General features: G+C 42.1%; 1 pseudogene; it reads left to right on the forward strand.

The window, feature by feature from the left end:
* Positions 1–12,151, forward strand: part of LOC126941098 (nuclease EXOG, mitochondrial-like) — a 45,353-nt pseudogene extending 33,202 nt beyond the window's left edge.
* Positions 12,152–21,903: the final 9,752 nt, after the last annotated feature.

Below are 21,903 nucleotides of genomic sequence, written 5' to 3' on the forward strand. Positions count from 1 at the left end.
GATTTAGAATGGAGTTGGCCTCTTTCTCAGAGCTGAGGGCTTACAGTGGCTTGGGCAGCCCGGGCAGAGACCAGTAAGAAAATTCTTGTGGTAGGAGAGAGGCAGTGACTTGGACCAGGGTGGTGGCAGTGGAGATAAGAGTGGTGGACATATTTTTTTTATATATATATATATATATACTTTTTTTTTGAGAGAGAGTCTTGCTCTGTCACCCAGGCTGGAGTGCAGTGGCGCGATCTTGGCTCACCGCAACTTCTGCCTCCTGGGTTCAAGCAATTCTCCTGCCTCAGCCTCCCGAGTAGCTGAGATTACAGGCATCCGCCACCACGCCCAGCTAATTTTTGTATTTTTAGTAGAGATGGGGTTTCACCATGTTGGCCAGGCTGGTCTCAAACTCCTGACCTCATGATGTGCCTGCCTTGGCCTTCCAAAGTGCTGGGATTACAAGCGTGAACCACTGCACCTGGCCTAGCTATATATTTTGAAGGAAGAGCCAATAGATTTTTTTGCTAATTATTTGGTTATAGATTATGAAGGGAAGGGAAAATTTAGGAATACCACAAAGTTCGAGGCTAGAATAATTGAATGGGAGTGGAGCCATTTACAGAGCTGGTAAACTGGGAGACTGTTAGATTTGGGAAGGAAAATAAAAGTTGACATGATATGAGTCTTCTGTGTATAAGAAACATAAAAAATTAAAATAATTAAAGCACCATCAAGCCTTTGCTTTTGAAAACATGTCCTAAATTTTTTTCCTTGATATAGTATTGTTTTGGTGTAATCTTCAGACCTCCTTTAAACTATTTAACACTTTGATAGCTCTACAGATAATCATAATAGATCATAAAATATTTACTACTCATTTGTATTACAAAGGGTAAGAGTTTATCTTTTATGAAGATTAGAAAAACCTTTAAAAGACAAATTTCCCAAGTTCCATTATTTTGCCCCCCAAAATACAATTAATTACATGCTTTTGAAAATCAATATATTTGTTTCGATAGCAGTAACAGCTGGGATGGCAGGGCTAAGCCAGTTTATTTAACGGCGTAGCTTTTATTTTGGGATTCATTCCTTGTTGAACCTGCATACATATAAAGACTTGGTTTCGTTAAAACAAACAACAAACAAACAAACAACTTCAGGACAGAAATGCTTTTATTTTTAACTCTGAGATTTAACCAGGAAAACGACAATTTTAAAAGCTGAGTTTAGAGGTAGAATTAGTGGCAACTCATTTGCTCAAACAAAAGACAAGAGTGACATCTAGTGTTCATTAGGAGTAGCTGTAACTTGGACTGCTATTTTCTCAATTACAGCAGAAAAACAAATGAGAGGGAAACAAAGGAAAAAGACCACTCTGATAGCCGCAGGAATTTTTCAATACAGACATAATTCCTGAGAGCTCAGAGAGGGGCACCAGATCTGAATTTAGAAATTAAGGAGTCGCATCATGAAGTAACTACCTCCTGAGCTGATAAAGGAGGAACAGTCACAGGTGACAAGGGCAGGAAGAGCACTGATGTCTTAAGACATGAGTCAAGGTGGGAAATCAAGGAACAACATGATATTATGGGCAGGTTTAACCGCTTGAGATAAAGCAGGGGAAAGTGAGTGCCTGGAAGGGAGGCTAGACACAGGAGCAAAGCTGAGATCAAAGAGAGTTTGTACTTTCTATGTAATAGGAAGCCACTCAACAGACGGCCTTGCGTGGTGGCCCACCCCTGTAGTACTAGCTACTCAGGAGGCTGAGGCAGGAGGATGGCTTGAGCCCAGAGGCTTGAGGCTGCAGTGAGCTATGGTCATGTAACTGAATTTCAGCTTGGGTGACACAGCAAGACCCTGTCTCTAAAAAAAATAAAGATGAAGATAAAGATAGAAAACAGAGAGACAGCCTGGCAATTCGGATACAACCCTGGCAGCATGTGGGGGATGTATTGGGGTGGGAATTGAAACTAAAATTAGGATGTTATTGTAGTAGATGATGGTTATAGTAAGCAGGAAAAAAGGATGACTCAAGTAATTGGAAGAAAAACAATTAGGTTTGATGGCTGGATGTCACCTTTTAGAGTTCAGATAGATTATTTTTTTATCAATTAACATTTTAAAATTCTATTTAAAAGAGTAAAGTTAGTGGGAAAGATGATTAATTTCTTATTTATTGATTTGTTTATTTTTTAGACAGTCTCGCTCTGTCGCCCAGGCTGAAGTGCAGTGGCACGAACTCTGCTCACTGCAAGCTCCGCCTCCCAGGTTCACGCCATTCCCCTGCCTCAGCAGTATATATACTATATATATTTCACTCAGGAAATATATATAGTATAACATAAGAGCATGAATAGAAAAGACATTACTAATGCTTAGTTTAAAAGAATGATTTGAAGTTGGATATGTTCAGAATATATTAGAAAGGAGATAATTTCTTTAATCTCAAATTATAATTCACGGATGAGGATCAGTATTTCAGAAGTTCCCTGTTGAGGTCTAGCTCTACAAATATTCAATGAATACATTTTCTTTTTATTAACTATATTAATCAGGACCCTTTCAGCAAAGGATAGGAACTAAAGTTGCAAAATAGTTCAGGAGTTGCTCATATCCTTTATCCAGCTTCCCCTAATGTTAACTGACATCTTATATAACTTTAGTACGATAACTTGACAATTTTTTATCCCGGAAAAGATGGCATCCTTTCTGAAACATTGTGACAGAAATTCCTAGTCAATTAAGATGAGATGTGACTATTACATTTAATAGCATTTCCTTAGAATTAAAGAATAAATTTAAATCTGGAAGTTCTCAAAGTCAAGGACATTTGACATCTTTGCCCTTTTCCAGTTGTATTTTAGATAAAAAGTTTGCTTGTCTAGATAATAAATTGGGCTGTTTTTCCTTCACTAGAGTACTGATGAAAAGTACCACAATAATTATTGAATAATATACAGGAAATGTCAACAGAGAAATGGAAACTATAAAAAAGAGCCAAACACATATTCAATAACTGAAAAGTACAATTTCTGAAATAAAAACATTTACTGACTGGGCTTAATAGTGATTGGGGATAGCAGAAGAAAGGGTCAGTGTGTTAATCTGAGTTTTCTGAGAAGTAGACACCAAGAAGGAATCAAATGTGTGAGGATTTTTTTTATTATTATTGCAATAGTTTTTGGGGAACAGGTGGTTTTCTTGTTACATGGATAAGTTCTATAGTGGTAATTTCTGAGATTTTGGTGCACCTGTCACCCAAGCACATACACTGTACCCAGTGTATAGTCTTTTATCCCTCACCCCTCCCTTCCCGCCAAGTCTCCAAAGTCCATTCTATAATTCTTACGCCTTCATGTCCTTATAGTTTAGCTCCTACTTGTGAGAACATACAATATTTGGTTTTCTGTTCCTGAGTTACTTCACTTAGAATAATGGTCTCCAAATAATGGTCTCCAGCTCCATCCAGGTTACTGCAAATGTCATTATTTTATTCCTTTTTATGGCTTAGTAGTATTTCACAGTGTATATATACCACATTTTATCCACTTGTTGGTTGATGGACACTTAGGCTGGTTCCATATTTTGCAATTGCAAATTGTGCTGCTATAAACATGTATCTGCAAGTGTCTTTTTCATATAATGACTTATTTTCCTCTGGGTAGGTACCCAGTAGTGGGATTGCTGGATCATATGGTAATTCTTTTTTTTTTTTTTTTTTTTTTTTTTTTGAGACAGAGTCTCAATCTGTCGTCTAGGCTGAAATGCAGTAGCGCAATCTCGGTTCACTGCAACCTCCGCCCTCTGGGTTCCAGCAATTCTCCTAACTCAGTCTCCCAAGTAGCTGAAACTACAGGCACCCATCACCACACCTGGCTCATTTTTGTATTTTTAGTAGAGATGGGGTTTCGCCATGTTGGCCAGGCTGGTCTTGAACTCCTGACCTCAAGTGATCTACCTGCCTTGGCCTCCCAAAATGCTAGGATTTCAGGCATGAGCCACCACGTCCGGCGGAAGCAGGCAATTTTATACATTCTGGGTAGGAGCATAAATTGATGTCCTCTCTAAGGAGGGCAATTTGACCCAGTGACTGAACGTATGATATTTATCTTGCGGCTACATTCTGAGAACTACAAAATAACTCTTGGCACAACATGAGCTCTAAGAGACCTGGCCAACTCTGGCGTGGCTTCTGACTGCCTAAAATTGCATCCCTGGGACAACCTCGCTCCCTTTGAGTTCCTGTCTGCGAAAGCTGAAGCTAAGTTTGTTCTAGCCAACACCTAACAATAGGCCCTGACTCCTTCTTTCCTAGAGAATTTAGTTGAAAGAAGCTTACATTTGTAAATCCTTTCTCTGTCCCTTCGGGTTATAGAGCCAGTGCTTTTTATCTGTTGGATTCAACCAACTGTGGATCAAAAATATTTGGAAACAATTGCATTGTATTGAACATGTACAGACTTTTTTCTTATCATTATTCCCTAAGCAATACAGAATAACAATTATTTATATAGGTTTATATTAGATATTATAAGTAATCCAAAGATTATTTAAAGTATACAGGAGGATACATGTAAGTTATATGCAAATATGACACCATTTTGTATCAAGGATTTGTGCATCTGGGAATTTTAGTATCTTTGGGGGTCCTGGAATCAATCCCCATGGATACCAATGACATATGTACATATCTCATATAAACTAGGCATGTCATTGTCAAGGACCTGAAAGCTACTCCTTTGAAATGTAACCACCAGGAAGGGTACGACCTGTCTCTCAGTCTGAGGAGAATCCTAACTTCAATAATTGCCAGCTAGTAGGCCTGGCGTGGTGGCTCACACCTGTGATCCCAGCATTTTGGGAGGCTGACGTGGGCGGATTACTTGAGGCCAGGAGTTTGAGACCAGTCTGGCCAACATGGTGAAACCCTGTCTCTACTAAAAATACAAAAATTAGTCAGGCGTGGTGTTGTATGCCTGTAGTCCCAGCTACTCAGGAAGCTGAAGCAGGAGAATTGCTTGAACCCAGGAGGCGGAGGTTGCAGTGAGCCAAGATTGTGCCACTGCACTCCAGCCTGGGTGACAGAGCAAGACTCTGTCTCAAAAAAAAAAAAAAAAAGTCAGCTAGTAGACATAGCTGGACTAATCATATTTATGCTCACCCACATTTTTTTGCTTTTTTCTGAGACAGAATCTCACTCTGTTGCCCAGACTGGAGGTGCAGTGGCATGATTACAGTTCACTGCAGCCTCGACCTCCTCAAACAATTTGGCTCAAGTGATCCTCCTGCCTCAGCCTCCCAAGTAACTGGGACTACAGGTGTGCACCACCAGGCCCAGCTAATTTTTGTAGTTTTTATAGATGGAGTTTCACCATGTTGGCCAGGCTGGTCTCAAACTCCTGAGCTCAAGTGATCCATCTGCCTTGGCTTCCCAAACTTCTGGGATTATAGGTGTGAGCCACTGCGACAGGTTGACCCAAATTCTTACCTACTTTTTGTAATTTTTCGCTTCCCTGACTGTTTGAGCCCCTGTTTATTCCCCTTCCTCTCTCCCTTATTCTTTCATTAAATTGCTCAGTTACCTCTGGATAAGTTGGAATGGAGCTCACCTCTTTCAGCTGTCAGTAGTTACTGAATAAAATCTGTTTTTATTACTTTAATGTCTGTCTTTGATTATCTTTAGCAATTCACACATGTTGAAAATGACATACAGGCTGGGTATGCTGGCTCATCTCTGTAATCCCAGTACTTTGGAAGGCTGAGGCTGGAGGATTACTCGAGCCCAGGAGTTCAAGACCAGCCTGGGCAACACAGTCTCTACAAAAAAAAATTGGCCAGGCGCGGTGGCTCAAGCCTGTAATCCCAGCACTTTGGGAGGCCGAGAGGAGCGGATCACGAGGTCAGGAGATTGAGACCATCCTGGCTAACACGGTGAAACCCCGTCTCTACTAAAAAAACACAAAAAACTAGCCGGGCGAGGTGGCGGGTGCCTGTAGTCCCAGCTACTCGGGAGTCTGAGGCAGGAGAATGGCGTAAACCCGGGAGGCGGAGCTTGCAGTGAGCTGAGATCCGGCCACTGCACTCCAGCCTGGGCGACAGAGCGAGACTCCGTCTCAAAAAAAAAAAAAAAAAAAAAAAAAAAATTACCCAGGCAGAGTGGTGTACAGCTGTGGCCCCAGTTACTTAGGAGATTGAGATGGGAAGATCACTTGAGCCAGGGAGGTTGAGGCTGCAGTCAGCCATGATTGTGCCACTGTACTCCAGCCTAAGCAATAGTTAGACCCTGTCTCAAAAGAAAAAAAGAAAAGAAAAAAGACCGGGCACAGTGGCTCACACCTGCAATCCCGGCACTTTGAGAGAACAAGGCAGGTGGATCACCTGAGGTCAGGAGTTCAAGACCAGCTTGGCCAACATGGTGAAACCCCATCTCTACTAAAAATACAAAAATTAGCCAGGCATGGTGGCGCATGTCCATAATCCCAGCTACTTGAGAGGTTGATGCAGGAGAATTGCTTGAACCTGGGAGGCGGAGGCTGCAGTGAGCTAAGATTGTGCCACTGCACTCCAACCTGGGTAACAGAGTGAGACTCTGTCTCAAAATAAAGAAAAAAAGAAGAAGAAAGAAAGAAAGAAATCAAGAGAGAAAGAAAGAAAGAGAGAGAGAGAGAGAGAGAGAAAGAAAGAAAGAAGAAAGAAAGAAAGAGAAAGAAAGAAAGAAAGAAAGAAAGAAAGAAAGAAAGAAAGAAAGAAAAGAAAGAAAGAAAGAAAGAAAGAAAGAAAGAAAGAAAGAAAGAAAGAAAGAAAGAGAGAGAGAGAGGCCGGGCGCGGTGGCTCAAGCCTGTAATCCCAGCACTTTGGGAGGCCGAGACGGGCGGATCATAAGGTCAGGAGATCGAGACCATCCTGGCTAACACGGTGAAACCCCGTCTCTACTAAAAAATACAAAAAACTAGCCGGGCCAGGTGGCGGGCACCTGTAGTCCCACCTACTCGGGAGGCTGAGGCAGGAGAATGGCGTAGACCCGGGAGGCGGAGCTTGCAGTGAGCTGAGATCCGGCCACTGCACTCCAGCCTGGGCGACAGAGCGAGACTCCGTCTCAAAAAAAGAAAGAAAGAAAGAAGGAAAGAAGGGAAGGAAGGAAGGAAGGAAGGAAGGAAGGAAAGAAGGAAGGAAGGAAGGAAGGGAGGAAGGAGATAGTTCATCATAGGATTGTGATAGTCACAGATTTGTAACACCTTTGAATTTGTAGGAGTCCATCAAGAGGGGCCTGCTTGAATAAAGCATCATAGCACATCTATACAAACAGTATTATTCAAACATAAAAACAAGGCACTTTATGAAATGGTAGAAAGATTGCCAAGATTTGTAGTCAGATGAAAAAAGGTGCAGAACAGTATGTATTGTCACTATTATTTGTCTAGAAAAAGAAAGAAAACAGGTAAATATCAATTGTATGCCATTTATATACTGGAAGGACACTAAGATACTGAAAACAGTGTTTACCTGTTATAAGGAGACAGCAATTACTTCTGGAAGGGCAAGCAGGCACCTGAAATCCAGAGGTGGGCAGAGGCAGACACAGCTCATGCTTTGTTGGGGAGCTGCTTCCTGGGCAGCTGATCCTGGACTTCCAGGAGGTGCTAGACCATGGCAGGTGGCCAGAGCCAAGAACAGGCTTGAAGGAATGAAAGGGTAATTTCTTTTTTTTCTAGATGGAATTTCGCTCTTGTTGCCCAGGCTGGAGTGCAATGGGACGATCTCAGCTCACTGCAACCTCTGCCTCTGGAGTTCACACCATTCTCCTCCCTCAGCCTCCCAAGTGACTGGGATTACAGGAATGCACCACCACACCCAGCTAATTTTTTGTATTTTTAGTAGAGATGGGATTTCACCATGTTGGTCAGGCTGGTCTTGAACTCCTGACCTCAAGTGATCCACCTGCCTCGGCTTCCCAAAGTGTTGGGATTACAAGTGTGAGCCACTGCGCCCAGCCTGAAAAGGTAATTTTTTGCAGAAGGCAAAAATCAACAGGGCCAAGGTTAGTGGGCCATGAAGCAGAGTGACAGAGCTGCAGGCAGAAGATTGGATTATATTTAATACTCTCCTTGCTCCAAAGTTCTGGAGAAGCACCAGAAAGGGAAATGCCACTTAGCATGTGGGAGATCTGCTGAACCCAACTCCATGTGGCCAGGGTATCCTTATTACAGATTATAGCACATTATTGAATGGTCTCTATGGAGGGGGGATGAAAATGCACCGCTTGGATTTCCTAATTCAGGGAAGACAGTTGGCAGGTAACCCCAGCTGCTGCTCCCCAATCCCCTTCCAGGTTGCAACACCACCATGCTCCCTAGGCTGCTTTCCAGTGAAGGACGGGGTATGGTTGTGAGTACTGGTTCAGGGTGCTCCTGTAATGGATGGCTTTGGCTTAAGGTTTTCCCACTGGTCTGGTGAAACTTTCTTAGAATTGAGTCCCTTTCTAGTCAAGCTTTCTTCTTTCCCCACTCACCTTTCACAGGTGTCAGATCAGCTCCACAAACTGAAGGCCCTTCCTGCCCAATCTGCTCCCCTTGTCCCTCCTGGGCATTTCTCCCGATCTACCTCTTGCATCTCTAATATTACCTGTGGAGTACCTGCTTGTCAGAGCACCTGAAGTCATACACACTCCTTATTTTACACTTCTGGTTTCCTGGCCTCTTCAAATATTTGATTTTATTTTTAATGATTATATTCTGAAATCGAGATTTTATTGAAGTTTAGAAAGAGACTGGAAAGAGATCTTATTTAAGACCCACTAAGTAGTGGATTCTATAGGATACTTGGAGTTCACCCAAGGGATTCTCATCAATAATTAAGGAAGAGAACTTTGCAATGGGAGCTCAGAATTATTGACATTACAGGTGTTATTGTTGATAACCCACTTCTCATGCCCAGGTTTTTAGAGAAGAGGACCCCACCTGGGTCTCTTGGTATATTTATTCAGTTCTTTCATCTCTACCACAGTTACTCTAGATGGTTCCAGAGTGGCCTCACTCTTTACTCAGAATCACCATTCCCAACACTCAGATTGATGTAGTCTGGCCCACTCTCCAGACTTCTGCACTCAGGAGGATTCCCCTAAGGGCTTTCACTTTCATTATCCAGCTCTGGTCATGTCCCTCCCTCCACCCATCCCCACAACTGTCCATCAGATGTATCCAGTCATGAAGAGAGTTCAGTTCCTTTTCCACAAGACTCTTGGACCCCATTCAAATGTGGAAATATGCCTAGGCACATGTTTAACAGTCCCCAGACATTCCATTTAAAGCAAACATGTGGCTGGGCATGGTGACTCACACCTGTAATCCCAGCACTTTGGGAGGCTGAGCGGGCAGATCACCTGAGGTCAGGAGTTTGAAACTAGCCTGGTCAACATGGTGAAACCCCATCTCTACTAAAAATACAAAAATTAGCCAGGCATGGTGGTGGGTGCCTGTAATCCCAGCTGCTCAGGAGGTTGAGGCGGGAAAATTGCTTGAACCTGGGAGGCGGAGGTTGCAGTGAGCCAAGATTGTGCCACTGCACTCCAGCCTGGGTGACAGAGCGAAACTCTGTCTCAAAAATAAATAAATACATAAATAAAGCAAATAAGTGGTACTTTGGGTCAGATAACTGCCAAGAGTATTACTTCCCACCTCAGAGGCGTCTGGCGTTTTTTGAGTGGCTGCATGGTCAGGGCTATAGTGGGCACCATGGGATGCAGGCTCATAGCCCTGCAGTTCTTGCGGAGTCAGGGTGTTGAGGCAGTGGTGGCAATGAGGGAGCTGGATGAATCTGCAGAAAAGGTTCCCTTGGGACAATTTGGATTCCCTTTAACTGGAACAGAGACAAGGTGATGCAGACAGAAAACACTGTATATTTAAATCTGGTCCCAATATCCCTCCAACCTTCAGTGCCTTCAGCGAGGACCATGTTGGAAGCAAGTAGTCCTGAGGACACACGGCTCCAGCTGGAAATAACAAATGTTCAAGTAAAGGCTGAAACCTTTTACCTTTCTACTATTGTGCCTTGGGGTGTTATAATAATTCTGGATGTTGGAACAGAATAGAAATGTTCTGTTGAGAACTGACAGAGAGGTTTGAAGATATTTGGGTAGTATCTGGGCCTTTGACCTTACCTCAGACTAGAAGTGATGGAAAGAAAAGAGGTACCAGGTGATTGGTGAGAACGAGGTGGCAGTCCCCTCACACCTTTATGAGGTGATCCTGGCCCCCAGTTTCTACTGAACTTATGCCACTAAGGGCCTTTGTGATACCCAGTGAAGCCACTGGCTTCCAATCCTAGTTAACTGGATTCCAAGTGAGCCTCTGAGACCTAGAGAAGTGATGTTGTCAGAAGTGATGTTTTTTCCTCGTTTGGATAGAACTAGTGATGTCAGAAATACCTGCTCTGTGGTAAGCACCTGGATTTCTAGGGGTTCACTGTACCTGAGTACAGGAAAGATTGAAGAAGCCAGATCAGCGCACAGACTGGAAAAAATCCTGGAAAATTTGAAGAATGCAGGGATTGAACCAGATGATTACTTCATGAGTCCCTGTGAGAAGAGACTAAAAGAACTCAAAGCTAAGGAGCAGTCAGGAATCCAGACAAGAGAGCCATTGTGGTTTTCATCTCAGAACTTGTGTGACATTGGCCAGACGCAGGGGTTCACGCATGTAATCCCAGCGCTTTGGGAGGCTGAGGCAGGCAGATCAGTTGAGCTCAGGAGTTTGAGACCAGCCTGGCCAACACGATGAAATCCCATCTTTACTAAAAATACAAAAATTAGCCAGGCATAGTGGTGCGTGCTTGTAGTCCCAGCTACTGGGGAGGCTGAGGCAGGAGAATCACTTGAACCCAGGAGGCGGAGGTTGGAGTGAGCTGAGATTGTGCCACTACACTCCAACCTGGGCAACAGGGTAAGGCTCTGTCTCAAAAAAAAAAAAAAAATTTGGTTAAATAAATAAGTAAACAAGAACATGTGTGATATCATCTGTAATGAAGCAGGCATGCCCTCCTTATACTAATATATTGTAGTGGCTTTGCTTTTTTTTTTTTTTTTTTTTTTTTTTAAGACATGGGGTCTCGGTCTGTCACCCAGGCCGGAATGGAGTGGTGAGATCATAGCTCACTGCAGCCTCATACTTCTGGGCTCCTCAAGTGATCCTCCCGCCTCCACTTCCTGAGTAGCTGGTACCACCCACGTGTGCCACCACCCTCAGCTACTAGTGACTTTGCTTTAAAGAAATGGTGGAATCCTAAATTTACAAGTAAAAATTCCCCTAAAAGATGAAAGATGTACAATTTTTTGGTTGGTATTTTATTTGACTTGGGAACTAATTGTTGAGGAAGCTATGACACCTGCAGATGGAGGGCTGATCTTGTATGAAGTTAACAGGAGGACCGTGTCCACAGATGACACTGCATTTGTGTCCCTCTGGATGTGTGTATTGTGAGGGCACTGCTTAGTTTCATGCCTCCAAATTATGCATCGCTTTTGATGCATCTGTTCATCCTTCTTGGAACTCAGGGTTGTAGAGTCTCTTCCTCCTGGGACCTGAATTTGTCTTGGAGGTGGCTTTTAGAAATCCTCTATGTGTTATCCTGTTGACATGCACTGTGTATTTGTTTCTTCTTTCTCCTCTCATGAACCTGCTATTCTTCCATTTCTGTCTGTGTAGAATCACTCAACGACTACAGTTTCTGCTCACTTAATGTGTTCTATATATTCGTTTAGTGCTTGCCACGCACGTATTGTCTCACAATGACCTCTGAGGTAGATACCACTATCCCCATTTTATCTGTGAGCAAATTGAGGCTTAGAGAGCTTAGTGTCTTGCCCAAGGCTCACCTTTCCAAAGTAGGCATCCAGAAAGTATGAGGCAGACAGTTCTAAAGAAGAAAGATAGCTGAGGTCAATTCAAATTTTCCCTGACATGGATGGAGGTTTTGGACTCAGAAATACATACCGATTTCCATGGGTATCTGTGGGCCCCTGGCCTGCTTGGTAAAAAGGGTCTGATTTCTTGTCTGCTATGTGAGCCGAAGAAACCTTAATGTCCTCTGAACTGAACCTTCCTTTGCTCTTTGGAAGGAGGCGGTCACCACAGGTACTTGGGAGTTAGACGACAGTACTTTGCAGGGTTGATCAGAGACCCTGCTTGCCTGAGGGACGCAGTTCTTTTAGTGACCAGATGGTGCCAAATCAATGTTCCTTGCTTTCCAGATGAGCTTTTTGTTCTTAAGATTAAGGAGGCTGAGAAGGGTCTGCCCACAGTCACCGGCTTATGGTTTGCTGGCCTCTGTGCCTGATTGTCTACCTGGGTAGCACTGGGCAGGTGGTGCTTTGAGCCAAAGGTCCAAAGGCAGTTAGCATTTCTGGGGAAAACAGTGGCTGTCTTTCTGAGCCAGATCTCTAGATTTGGGTTTACATGGAGTCTTTTCATGGACTATCCTGAGTGTCGGTGGTAAAATGTCTTGGGGCATAAAAATTTGTCTGAATCTGACATACCACTGCTATCTTTCCAAGTGGTATCACAAGAAAAAACATTTTGTGGTGTGTTTGTTCTAACAGAAATGCCAAGGCTTTAAGATAAAGATAAGATGATAATGGGAAAAAAGAAAAACAAATATAAAGTCCTTCAGGGAGATGTTTTCATATCTCTCTGGCCAGCCTGACTCAATCTCAACTCCCTTCAGCCAATATAACTTAATTGTACAGTTTATTATTAATAATAGTTTTATTATTACATGCAGTCCTCATTTTATACTCCTGGTTGCCTAAAATTTGCAGCTATTTTATTTTGTTTTTACATAATTTCATTCTGAGATGAAGAGTTTCTACCAATTTATCATTTAGCATTTATCCAGGAAAAGATTGTATAAAGGAAAAGACTACCATTTGTCCAGAAACAAAGCATGTTCTCTAAAAGAAGTCATCAAATTAAAACTGAAGTGTGGAAGTAATAACATTGTTATCATGCTTCCTTTTGAAAACAGCTGGTTATCACACTTTAGAAAACCATGGGCTCATTGACTGTCTCAAAAGGCACACAGACCTTTGGCATCATTGTACCGGTGAGTACCTATCCCACCATATGGTGTCTGAGCTGGTGAAATCTATTTATATAATCCTACTGGTGTTCTTTGTGCATGTGTTAAACAATCAAGGTGAAATGGTGTTACTATCAAAGATAGTCAAGTGAGGAGAGGCAATTATAAGCAGCCAGAATCTGAGAAACAGCTGTGACATTCACTCATTTAGCATTCAGGCTTGTTTTTCTGCAATTTCTTTTCCTATGAGTGGCTATGCTACCACTAGATGGCAGTGCAGTGGCATTCTGGTGGTCTTCAAACGAAGAGCCACATATAGGAAGAGCTTCAGGACTCCCCTCAGCCTGGCTGAAAAGCAGAACTGAGACTTCCATTGCCTTCACCCATCCATCCATCCATCCATCCATCCATCCATCCATCCATCCATCCATTCACTCATTCACCCAACAAATATTCATTGCCTTTAAAAATAACTCTTGATAATTACACAGTTGAGTTTAAAATGATATTGCTAGAATTATATTAAAGATGACTGAAGGAGACCAGACTGAAAATGAACAGATTGAAGTACATTGCTCGTGCACCGTCAGTACAGGGTAGAAGTCCAAAAGTGGGTGCTAGGATGTTTCCAAGCCCAAGGGATCAAGCATTAGGTTTGGTCTCAAATCAAGGAGGTAGTGAAGGGCTGAGGGAGCCTTGGGAGCCATTTCTTGGGATGGGATCAGAAATCTAAAGTAATTGAAGGTCAGAGTTTTGGAACCAGAGGAACAGATAGCCACCAGTCAGGTGTAAATGAATTTTGGTCGCTGGCGTCCTTGTGGATCCAGGCAATTTTGTAGAATTCTCACACATAGAGCTGCCAGCAGCGGCAATTTGGTACTCAGCTTGCCAATTTTTAACCACGTACTATGATTTTCCTTGTACACAATCAAGGAGAGAAGCATTTGGTTCCTTTGCTTACATATTCGCTGCTTGTATACTTCGTTCCTGTTCTGTTGTTTCTAGCCTGTATTGCACCTATATCTGTTAGAAGTTTTTACTGCTTTACTAGGAGACCTTTGTAAGACTACTCCAAAACTAAAAAGGGTCTGGGCATGGTGACTGATACCTATAATTCCAGCACTTTGGGAGGGCAATACAGCAAGACCCCATCTCTACAAAAAATACTTAAAAATTACCTGAGCATGGTGGTGCGTGCCTCTAGTCCCAGCTGCTTGAGAGGCTGAGGTGGGAGCATCACTTGAGCCCAAGAAGAGGTTGCAGTGAGCTGTGATCATGCCACCGCACTCCAGCTTGAGCAACAGAGTGAGACCCTGTCTCTAAAACAAAACAAAACAAACAAAACACTAATGACAGAAGTGGATTATTCTCCCCATCTGACTTCTTCAGTTCAAACTGCCTTCTACCAGAACAGTAAAAAGGGCAAAATTTGCTATCCCCTAATGATCGAAAGTGTGATTTTATTCTTTCAATATGTAGAGAGAACCACATACAATTGAGAGGGTAGGTTTGTTTTCTCAGGTAATGGCTTTTAAATCTTTTAGAACCCAAACCTCAATCAGAAATATATGTTACTTCACAACTGTGGCAGCCCCTGGCCTGTTTGCTGTCAAATCCATTCCTGTTCTGCTGCAATGTCATGGGGATGCTGATCCAACAGGCTGTGTTTCTGAAGCTCTCAGGTTGTTAAGTGATTCCTGGCTGGGTCCTACTGATACAAGGCCCTGCCACAACGCTGGAGAGTAGGAAGAATGGAAAAGCTAGGATGATTCTCTTTGCCTTTCTCTGCCCGAGGTGCATCTCTGACAGTGGCTAAGTCTCCTCCCTGGCTCCAGCTCTAGCCAGAAAGGCCCTCCTGTCATTAGATGAGTCTAGTTCTGGGATCTAGCCACACTGCCTCCTCTCTTTGTCCCTCTAGTCTAAAAAGATTAGTGGTTTCTGCTGTTGCTAATCTCTGGTTGCCCCACCTTCCCCTATTTGGCTTCTCAGCGTTATCATTTGTGTAACCAGTTTCCTGTATTAAATTCCCTATGTTAAAAACAGATGGAATGATGGTTTCTTTTTTGTGACACATTATTATAGTACATATATGAAACTGAAACAAATGTTTCATTAACAATATTCCTCTTACTGTGTGCAATGACTGATATTTCTTATATTAGTCTATTTTCACTTTATTTATGCATTTATTTTGAGGCAGAATCTCTCTCTGTCGCCCAGATTGGAGTGCAGTGGTGCAATCTCAGCTCACTGCAACCTCCACCTCCCTGGCACAAGCAATCCTCCCACCTCAGCCTCCCAAGTAGCTGAGACCACAGGCGTGTGCCACTATGCCTGGATAATTTTTTTTACTTTTTGTAGAGACTGGGGTCTCACATATTGCCTAGGCTGATTTCGCACTCCTAGGCTGAAACAATCCTCCTATCTTGGCCTTCCAAAGTGCTGGGATTACAAGCATGAGCCACACTATGGCCAGCCAATTTCACTTTTTAAAAATGCCAGTCACAACCCACTAAATTGAGTTCACAACTTACTCACCGATGGATTTTATCTCACTAATTTGAAAAACCCTTGCTTTAGAGACTACATTTATTCATTTGTTTTCTTCATAGTCAGGCTTGCTGAGTTATAATCTAGGCACAGTAAACTCATACTTTTTAGGTGCACAATGTAGGAATCTTGACAAATGTATCCAGAATATTTCCATCATCCCCAAAAGTTCCCTTGTGCTCTTTTGTAGATAACCCCTCCCTCCCTCCCTAGTCCCTAGTAACCACTGATGTGCTTTTGGTCTCTATAGTTTTATCTTTTCCAGAATGTCATATACATACAATCATATAATATATAGCCTTCTGGCTGGGCGCGGTGGCTCACGCCTGTAATCCCAGCATTTTGGGAGGCCGAGGTGAGCGGATCACCTGAGGTCAGGAGTTCGAAACAAGCCTGGCCAACGTGATGAAACCCTGTCTTTAATAAAAATACAAAAATTAGCTGGGCGTGGTGGCTGACACCCATAGTCCCAGCTACTCGGGAGGCTGAGGCACGAGAATTGCTTGAACCCGGGAGGTGGAGGTTGCAGTGAGCTGAAATCGCCCCACTGCACTCCAGCCTGGGTGACAGAGCGAACCTTGTCTCCAAAATATATATATATACACACACATATGTTTGTGTGTGTGTATATATATATAGCCTTCTGCATCTGGTTTTATTCACTTTGCATAAGGCTTTATATAGTCATCCATTTTATTTTTATTTTTATTTTTTATTTTTTATTTTTGAGATGTGGTCTTGCTCTGTCTCCCAGGCTGGAGTGCAACGGCACAGTCTAGGCTCACTGCAACCTCCGCCTTCCAGTTTCAAATGATTCTCCTGCCTCAGCCTCCCAAGTAGCTGGGAATACAGGCGCATGCCACCACACCCAGCTAATTTTTGTATTTTTAGTAGAGACAGGGTTTCCCCATGTTGGCCAGGCTCGTCTCGAACTCCTGACTTCGTGATCCACCTGCCTCGGCCTCCCAAAGTGCTGGGATTACAGGCGCAAGCCTCTGTGCCCGGACTACAGTCATCTATATTTTTGCATATATAAATAGTCCACCCCTTTTACTGCCGTGTGATACTCTATGGATGTACCATGATGTATTTTATTTATCCATTCAGCTGTTGAAAGACATCTTGGTTGCTTCCAGTCATTGGTGGTTATGAATAAAACTGCTATAAAATTTTATTTATTTATTTATTGAGATGGATTCTCACTCTGTCACCCAGGCTGGAGTGCAGTGGCTCTATCTCAGCTCACTGCAACCTCCGCCTCCCGGGTTCCAATAATTCTCCTGCCTCAGCCTCCCGAGTAGCTAGGATTACAGGCGCCCACCACCACATCCAGCTACTTTTTGTAGTTTTAGTAGAGATGGAATTTCACTGTGTTGGCCAGACTGGTCTCAAACTCCTGACCTCAGGTGATCCACCTGCTTCTGCCTCCCAAAGTTCTGGGATTACAGGTGTGAGCCACTGCACCCAGCCATACTGTTATATAAAAATTTATATTCAGATATTTGTATGAACACTATCTTGATTTCCCTTGGGTACATACCTAAGAATTGAGATTGGTGGTTCATAGGGTAAATATATGTTTAACTTTATAAGAAAGCATCAAATTATTTTCTGAAATGGCTGTACATTTTTTATTCCCACCAGCAATGTATGAGAGTTCCAGTTGCTCTGCATCCTGGCCAGCATTTAGTATTGTCATTTTTTTTTTTTTTTTTTTTTTTTTTGCCATTATAATAGGTATGGAATGCTGTCTCATTATGGCTTTAATTTGATTTTCTTTAATACCTAATGATGTTGCACAACTTTTTATGTGCTTATATCTTATTCATATATCTTTTTTGGTGAAGGGTCTATTCAATTATTTTTCCCATTTTAATTGGATTGCTTGTTTTATTTCCTTTCTTTTCTTTCTTTCTTTTTTTTTTTTTTTTTTTGGAGACAGAGTCTTGTGCTGTTGCCCAGGCTAGTGTGCAGTGGCATGATCATGGCTCACTGCAGCCTCCAACTCCTGGGCTCAATCAATCCTCCCACCTCAGCCTCCTGAATAGCTGGAACTACAGGTCCACACCACCATGCCTGGCTAATTTTTGTATTTTTTTTGTAGGGATAGGGTTTCACCATGTTGCCCAGGCTTTTCTCGAACTTCTGGGCTCAAGCAATCCAACTGTCTTGGCCTCCTAGAGTGCTGGGAATACAGGCATAAAGCACTGTGCCTGGCCAGATTGCTTGTTTTCTTATTATTGATATATGAGAATTCTTTATATATTCTAGATATATGTGATTTATAGATATTGTACCCAGTACATAATTGTCTTTTAATTTCCTAATAGTGTTTGTCAAAGAGTAAAAGTTTTAAAAAAATTTTATTAAATCCAATTTATTGATATTTTTTCCATTGTGGCTCATATTTTTTTGTGCATCCTATCTAAAAAATCTTTGTGTAACCCAAGGTCATAATAATTTTCTTCTATGTTTTCTTCTTCCAGAAACTTTATAGTTTTAGATTTTACTATATGGTCTATGGTTTTATTTATATGGTCTATGATCTATTTTATTTTACTTTTATTTTTTGTTTTTTTGAAATGAAGTCTCACTCTGTCAACCAGGCTGGAGTGCAGCAGTGCAATCTCAGCTCACTGTAACCTCTGCTTCCCGGATGCGAGCTACTCTCCTGCCTCAGCCTCCCGGGTAGCTGGGATTACAAGTGTGTGCCCCCACAGTTGGCTAATTTTTGTATTTTGAGTAGAGATGGGTTTTCACCATGTTAACCAGGCTGCTCTTGAACTCCTGATCTCAAGTGATCCACTCGCTTTGGCCTCCCAAAGTGCTGGGATTATAGGCATGAGCCACTGTGTCCAGCCCTATGATCGATTTTAATTTGATGTTTGTATATCTTGCAGGATGTGGATTAAGGTTTATTTTTTATGCTTTTGAGTGTCCAATTGTTTTGGCTTCATTTGTTAAAAAGAGTATTCTTTGTCTACTGAATGCTTTTGCTCCTTTGTTAAAAGTCAGTTGACCATCTATTTGTGAGTCTATTTCTGGATTCTCCATTTTGTTTCATTTATCTACGTCCCTATTTTTTCACCAGTTCGACATCCTCTTGGTTACTGTAGCTTTAGATTAAGTGTTGAAATCAGGTTGTGTGAATCCTCCAATTTTTAAAATATTGTTTTGATGATTATAAATCATAGTCAATTTTAGAATCAGCTTTTCATATATACAAAGAAGTCTGCTAGAATTTTGACTGGGATCACACTGAATCCGTAGACCAATCTGGGAGAGAATTGGCAAAAATATTCAGTCTTCTAATCTGTGAACACTTTAAATCTTAGAGACTGTTTTTTAGATTCAAAATGGATATTTTACTTCTGATATTTGTTTTGTTACCCAGTTAGTCTGAAACCATGCAGAAGCTTTGAAGAGATCTTAACTGCTGGGGCCTGATGATTAAAGGTGCAGAGGTGGGAGTTCAGCACAGAACGGACTTAACTATTTTTATGTTCAAAGGCAAGAGAATAATAGCCTGGGCTCTGGAGTCTTCCTCTCTGGATCAAATTCTGCATTCAATGCTTGCTACCTCATTATCTTGAGCAAATTACTTAACCTCCCTTGAGGTGTTTCTTCATCTGTAAAATGACATGATAAGAATGCTACATGTTTCCGTGAGTTTCTGTAGGGATAAAACAAAACAAGATAAAATGTGTAAAAGAGTGCAATGACTTGTCCCAGTCAGTACTCACTAAATCAGCATATGGTCTATGAAAGCTAGTATGAATTTTGCCAGTTGAAAGGTCAGGAAGAACAGCTTTTTTCAAGACCAACTCGCTCCTTTAAGGCCCAAGTGCTCACTTCTAAATGCCTAGGAGGAGTGCCATTGCCAATCGAGGAGGAAAAGAGGCCTGGTTCAGTCCACGGGATCAGGAAGAAATGTCTGTGAAACCCACATCTGTGCACTGCTCGTTTACTCTGGCACCTGACTTTATTAAGTTAGTGGTCATTAGATTCTAGATCAACAGATATGGAGCGAGGAGTGGGATGGAGTTCGCATCTCCATCTTTGTTTATTTTTATTTTTTGAGACAGGGTCTCGTTCTGTCACCCAGTGACACTGTCATAGCTCACTGCAGCTTTAAACTCCTGGGCTCAAGTGATCCTCCCACCTCAGCCTCTGGAGTAACTGAGACTATAAGCACTCCCCACCACACCCAGCTAACTGCTTTATAATCTCCCCAGTACAATTCATGTTTTGAAAAGAGGCAGGTAGCATGGTACCACTGGGAATAACTCAAATTCAAAGTTCAGAACACATTGGTAACAGCTTGGATTTGACACTTTTTACTGATCTGACCTTGAGCGAGTAACCTAGTGTTGCTGTGCCCTCATTTCCTCATCTGTAAATGGGTATATAACATGATTATTTCCAATAAGGCTTCCTGAATCCACTGTCTTGCAATGTTTTCAAAATTAACATTTTATGGCGGGGCACGGTGGCTTACGCCTGTAATCCCAGTACTTCAGGAGGCTGGGTGGATCATTTGAGGTCAGGAGCTCGAGACCAGCCTGACTAACATGGTGAAAACCCGTCTCTATTAAAACAATACAAAAATTAGCCGAGTGTGGTGGTGGGCAACTGTAATTCCAGTTACTTGGGAAGCTGAGGCAGGAGAAGGCTTGAACCCAGGAGACAGAGGCTGTAGTGGGCTGAGATCGTACCATTGCACTCCAGACTGGGGTGACAGAGTGAGACTCCGTCTCAAAAAAAAAAAAAAAAGTTTACAGTTTTATTTATTTATTTATTTATTTATTTATTTATTTTGAGACAGAGTCTCACTCTGTTGCCCAGGCTGGAGTGCAGTGGTACAACCTTGGCTCACTGAAACCTCTACCTCCCGGGTTCAAGTGATTCTCCTGCCTCAGCCTCCCGAGTAGCTGGGACTACAGGCACGTGGCACCACACCTGGCTAATTTTTTGTATTTTTAGTATAGACGGGGTTTCACGGTGTTAGCCAGGATGGTCTTGATCTCCTGACCTCGTGATCTGCCAGCCTCAGCCTCCCAGAGTGCTGGTATTACAGGCATGAGCCACTGCACCCGGTCAAAAGCTAACATTTTATTATATCTTATATAGAAAACACACTTGATCATTCAAATATGGCTATTCAGATTTGAATTATATGCACTTCTGTGATATCATGAGCCTGGAGATTGTTTCTGTGAAATTATTTGTTATTGCTGTAATAAAGACTGATTGAGTTTATAAAACACTATTCCACCTGACCCCTGAATGTCAGTGCTTAATATGCATCAGGCATTCACATTCTAACAGCCTTTGTGTTAGTATAATGGGCCAGCGAATTCTATTTGCTGCCGGAAATTCAATCATATCCTACAAACAAAGATAGACTGTTTTGATTTGGTATGTGTTGGGGACATACGTTCAATTGTTAAATTACTTTATGTGTGAGTTTTAATCAACTTGAACATATTATTTAATAAGTCATATTTCTCTCTAGAATGAAATGTTTCTTTATGAACTAGATAAACCAAATTATTGATCTATATCTACATATTTAAATGATACTTGCAGTACACATTTTATTTATTTGTTTGTTTCGGAGACAGGGTCTCACACTGTCACCTAGGCTGGAGTGCAGTGGTGCAATCTCAGCTCACTGCAGCCTCAACCTCCTGGGCTCAAGTGATCCTTCCACCACAGTCCCACAAGTAGCTGGGACTACGGGCATGTGCCACCATGCCTGGCTAATTTTTGTGTATTTTTTGTAGAGATGAGGTTTCACCATGTTGGCCAGGCTGGTCTCAAACTCCTGAGCTCAGGCAATCTGCCCACCTCGGCCTCCCAAACTGCTAGGATTATAGGCATGAGCCATGGTGTCCGGCCGCAGTATACATTTTAAAAACACATTTTAGGACTTTCAGAAATCCATGTCAGAGGCTGAGCATGGTGGCTCATACCTGTAATCCCATCTATTTGGGAGGTCAAAGTGGGAGAATGGCTTAAGCCCAGGAGTTGGAGACCAGCCTGGGCAACATATGAGACCCCATCTCTAAAGAAAATGAAAGCCATGTCAACATATGATACCTGTAGTTTAACTGTTTTCTGTAGAGTCTCATCCAATAATTAATATAATATAATATAATATAATATAATATACATCCATCATTGTGTTATGGAATATCTATTATATACTTGAAATTGTGTTACCTGAGAAATACAAAGATGAATAAGAGTAAGGAGCTCACAATTTATTGAAGAAATAAAGATACAAATAATTTA

This window comes from Macaca thibetana, chromosome 18 (genome assembly GCF_024542745.1).
Source record: "Macaca thibetana thibetana isolate TM-01 chromosome 18, ASM2454274v1, whole genome shotgun sequence".
NCBI lineage: Eukaryota > Metazoa > Chordata > Mammalia > Primates > Cercopithecidae > Macaca > Macaca thibetana.